General features: G+C 47.3%; 1 pseudogene; it reads right to left on the bottom strand.

The window, feature by feature from the left end:
- Nucleotides 1–660: 660 nt before the first annotated feature.
- On the bottom strand, nt 661–778 carry LOC124623562 (annotated as a pseudogene).
- Nucleotides 779–5,418: the final 4,640 nt, after the last annotated feature.

Below are 5,418 nucleotides of genomic sequence, written 5' to 3' on the forward strand. Positions count from 1 at the left end.
ATTTCTCTGTTACTATTCGCAGAATGCAGGCTAAGTATCGTCTTGCCATTACTCAGTACTGATGCTCTCGAAGTCTGCGACCGAACTGGGACCGACCAGCGATGGGCAGCTGGTTAAGTCGGCGCTGAACTCTGTCTTCCTAGAGGTGTGACGGTGGCCGCTCTTTCCATTGGCGAACAGTTCGGCGCCTTCTTGACGTCGGTGAGCTGTCCATGCTTTAGGACTGCACAAACAGAACCTGCTGAAACCCTCAGGTGCAGCTACTTTTGCTGTAAGAATAGATGCCAGCTTTGAGGATGTAGAACTCAATATTTTAACATATGCAGCATATTTTCATTCATTGGTGTCTTATGGGATAATATTCTGGGGCAACTCCCCACTTGACAAAAAGTATCTTTGCACAAAAGAAAATAATTAGAATTACGTATGGATTTCACACACCTAAGTCTTGTAGGTATCTCTTTAAACACCGTCTTCAGGCCACGAGTGGCCTACCGGGAACATTCGACCGCCGCGTCATCCTCAGTGGAGGATGCGGATAGGCGTGGGGTCAGCACACCGCTCTCCCGGTCGTTATGATGGTATTCTTGACCGATGCCGCTAATATTCGGTCGAATAGCTCCTCAATTGGCATCACGAGGCTGAGTGCACCCCGAAAAATGGCAACAGCGCATGGCGGCCTGGATGGTCACCCATCCAAGTGCCAACCACGCCCGACAGCGCTTAACTTCGGTGATCTCACGGGAACCGGTGTAACCACTGCGGCAAGGCCGTTGCCCTCTCTTTAAACAGCTTGGAATATTAACCAAAGCCTCACAGTACGCTTGTGAAATTTGCTTTCAACAATCCATCTATGAGAGTAACAGAGATAAAGTACAACATTAAAAGGAAAAATGATTCGCATTATCCTTGCATGAATCTAATTCTGGCACAGAAAGGGGTGGAATATACAACTAGAAGACTGCTTGATAAACTGCTTATGGAAATAATATGTCTGACAGATAGCTGAAGTGTTTTCAAATGTAGGTTAAAAATGTTCCTCCATCTATGTCGTAGATGAATTCTTGAGTAGAGATAATTAGTTATTTAAAAAAACTGTAAATGGCTAGCATATAGTCATATAAACAAACTGCCGCAAAATAATGCAGCACCCTCACGGATTGTCTTCAGTAGCACCGGGGTATAGGGGTATAATATGCGCATACTGAGGTGTTGTGATGTTAGCAATTCATTTGCTGCTGTCTTCGGCGATAAGATTGCGCTCTGGAGGCCTGTCTGTGCGTCTTCTGTTTTGATTCCGCAGGCAGTAACTGTGCTGAGGCTAGAGATGAACACTGTGTGCAGCATTCATTCTAGGGAAAAACCATGCCCCGGCGACGGGGTGGCATTATGGGCCTGCAGGAAGCTGGATTAACGTATTCACAGACTGCTGCACATGTCGGGCACAGTGTACCGATGATATGTCGCTACTGTCAACGGTGGTCGGTGGAATATTTCCACACCCTTTGATCAGGCTCTGGACGTACAGGTGGTACCGACGCACACCAAGATCGACGTATTGTAATAGCAACAATGGGCGACTGAACGTCATCGAAGGAATAAATCTGGGCACATGAAGCATTTGACGTATCACCAAGGACCGTTGGCAACTGTATGCTTCAAGCAGGACTAAAGTCACACGTTTCTTTGGCCAGGCCACACTGACACCACGACACCGCCAAACATGGCTGCTCTGATGTGGTGAAAGGGTCGGCTGGTGAGTGGAACGGCATTTTGTTGTCTCCAGTCATGATGGTGGGTGTACACGCGAACAGCGTGGACTTGGTGGTCGGCCTGTTTCGGATTGTATTCGACCACACACAAAGGTCCCCCCCCCCCCCCCTGGCTTCATGGTGTGGGGGGCCATTAGTTACAACTCGCGGTGACATTTGGTGTCCCTGCACGCTGAAATAGACAGTGCCTGTCACAATGTACGCACGTCCACATACGGCTGGCACACCGCAACGTGCTCCACTTGTTGTGCAACAATTGCCTTTGTCAGACCTCTTGCCTACTGAACACGTATGGGACATGGTGAAGCTTATTCGTTCTCCAGGGCCAGCAAAAACTATTTAAGAATTGCAACGAAAAGTGCAAGATGATTGGGACAGTCTATAGCAGAATGCCCCTCGGCACTTCACTATTGTTTACATGAGAGAATACATTCCCGGTCTCCGTTGCCGCTAGAGGGCGGTACACTGTCTGTTGATGTTACTGTTTGGACACCCTTTACTGTGACATACAGAGCTATTACAAATGATTGAAGCGATTTCATAAATTCACTCTAGCTCCATTCATTGACATATGGTCACGACACACTACAGATACCTAGAAAAACTCATAAAGTTTTGATCGGCTGAAGCCACACTTCACGTTTCTGCCGCCAGAGCGCTCGAGAGCGCAGTGAGACAAAATGGCGACAGGAGCCGAGAAAGCGTATGTCGTGCTTGAAATGGACTCACATCAGTCAGCTATAACAGTGCAACGACACTTCAGGACGAAGTTCAACAAAGATCCACCAACTGCTAACTCCATTCGGCGATGGTATGTGCAGTTTAAAGCTTCTGGATGCCTCTGTAAGGGGAAATCAACAGGTCGGCCTGCAGTGAGCGAAGAAACGGTTGAACGCGTGCGGGCAAGTTTCACGCGTAGCCCGAGGAAGTCGACGAATAAAGCAAGCAGGGAGCTAAACGTACCATGTCTCCGCAATATCCTTTCTTTCAGGAGTGCTAGTTCTGCAAGGTTCGCAGGAGAGCTTCTGTAAAGTTTGGAAGGTAGGAGACGAGGTACTGGCAGAAGTAAAGCTGTGAGTATCGGGCGTGAGTCGTGCTTCGGTAGCTCAGATGGTAGAGCACTTTCCCGCGAAAGGCAAAGGTCCTGAGTTCGAGTCTCGGTCGGGCACACAGTCTTAATCTGCCAGGAAGTTTCATATCGGCGCACACTCCGCTGCAGAGTGAAAATCTCATTCTGGAAACGTCCCCCAAGCTGTGGCTAAGCCATGTCTCCGCAATATCCTTTCTTTCAGGAGTGCTAGTTCTGCAAGGTACGCAGGAGAGCATCTGTAAAGTTTGGAAGGTAGGAGACGAGGTACTGACAGAAGTAAAGCTGTGAGTACCGGGCGTGAGTCGTGCTTCGGTAGCTCAGATGTTAGAGCACTTGCCCGCCAAAGGCAAAGGTCCCGAGTTCGAGTCTCGGTCGGGCACACAGTTTTAATCTGCCAGGAAGTTTCATATCAGCGCACACTCCGCTGCAGAGTGAAAATCTCATTCTGGAAACGTCTCCCAGACTGTGGCTAAGCCATGTCTCCGCAATATCCTTTCTTTCAGGAGTGCTAGTTCTGCAAGGTTCGCAGGAGAGCATCTGTAAAGTTTGGAAGGTAGGAGACGAGGTACTGACAGAAGTAAAGCTGTGAGTACCGGGCGTGAGTCGTGCTTCGGTAGCTCAGATGTTAGAGCACTTGCCCGCCAAAGGCAAAGGTCCCGAGTTCGAGTCTCGGTCGGGCACACCGTTTTAATCTGCCAGGAAGTTTCATATCAGCGCACACTCCGCTGCAGAGTGAAAATCTCATTCTGGAAACGTCCCCCAGACTGTGGCTAAGCCATGTCTCCGCAATATCCTTTCTTTCAGGAGTGCTAGTTCTGCAAGGTTCGCAGGAGAGCATCTGTAAAGTTTGGAAGGTAGGAGACAAGGTACTGGCAGAAGTAAAGCTGTGAGTACCGGCCGTGAGTCGTGCTTCGGTAGCTCAGATGGTAGAGCACTTGCCCGCGAAAGGCAAAGGTCCCGAGTTCGAGTCTCGGTCGGGCACACAGTTTTAATCTGCCAGGAAGTTTCATATCAGCACACACTCCGCTGCAGAGTGAAAATCTCATTCTGTAAACGTACCACAGCCGACGGTTTGGAAAATCTTACGGAAAAGGCTAAAGCAGAAGCCTTACCGTCTACAATTGCTACAAGCTCTGACACCCGATGACAAAGTCAAACGCTTTCAATTTTCGGCGCGGTTGCAACAGCTCATGGAAGAGGATGCGTTCAGTGCGAAACTTGTTTTCAGTGATGAAGCAACATTTTTTTCTTAATGGTGAAGTGAACAGACACAATGTGCGAATCTGGGCGGTAGAGAATCCTCACGCATTCGAGCAGAAAATTCGCAATTCACCAAAAGTTAACGTGTTTTGTGTAATCTCACGGTTTAAAGTTTACGGCCCCTTTTTCTTCTGCGAAAAAAACGTTACAGGACACGTGTATCTGGACATGCTGGAAAATTGGCTCATGCCACAACTGGAAACCGACAGCGCCGACTTCATCTTTCAACAGGATGGTGCTCCACCGCGCTTCCATCATGATGTTCGGCATTTCTTCAACAGGAGATTGCAAAACCGATGGTTCGGTCGTGGTGGATATCATGATCAGCAATTCATGTCACGGCCTCCACGCTCTCCCGACTTAACCCCATGCGATTTCTTTCTGTGGGGTTATGTGAATGATTCAGTGTTTAAACCTCCTCTACCAAGAAACGTGCCAGAACTGCGAGCTCGAATCAACGATGCTTTCGAACTCTTTGATTGGGACATGCTGCGCCGAGTGTGGGAGGAACTAGATTATCGGCTTGATGTCTGCCGAATCACTAAAGGGGCACATATCGAACATTTGTGAATGCCTAAAAACCTTTTTGAGTGCAAAGCATTGTGAAAATATCTCAAATAATAAAGTTATTGTAGAGCTGTGAAATCGCTTCAATAATTTGTAATAACCCTGTATTTGTTTTATTTGGTGCCGGCCGCGGTGGCCGTGCGGTTCTGGCGCTGCAGTCCGGAACCGCGGGACTGCTACGGTCGCAGGTTCGAATCCTGCCTCGGGCATGGGTGTGTGTTGATGTCCTTAGGTTAGTTAGGTTTAAGTAGTTCTAAGTTCTAGGGGACTTATGACCTAAGATGTTGAGTCCCATTGTGCTCAGAGCCATTTGAACCATTTTTTTTATTTGGTCAGAATTTGTTATCAATACCCTTTCAATAATGAACTATCCGTCACATCACTTTCCAATAAAATTGTCTTGTCTTTAAAAAAATTACATTTTTTCTCGCAGTGCATAATCTTTTGTAAACTTTGTAAGTTCTATGTATCGTACCAGAAGTTACACATCATAATGTGTGTCGTGAATGTTATGAATGGAACAAGGAACTAACAAACTGATAAATATACTCGAGTAGATAACGTATTTTAACACACAGAACAAACTTTACACGGTTCACAGACAGAAGGCACACCTTAGATTACCTTTACGACTGTGACGCCAGGCAGGACACACGGCCACAACTTTAAATAATAAAATAACATTTGCCAAATCCTGCAAAGCAGACCCCGTACTATATAGGATCAACA

Source organism: Schistocerca americana, chromosome 7 (genome assembly GCF_021461395.2).
Source record: "Schistocerca americana isolate TAMUIC-IGC-003095 chromosome 7, iqSchAmer2.1, whole genome shotgun sequence".
Taxonomy (NCBI): domain Eukaryota; kingdom Metazoa; phylum Arthropoda; class Insecta; order Orthoptera; family Acrididae; genus Schistocerca; species Schistocerca americana.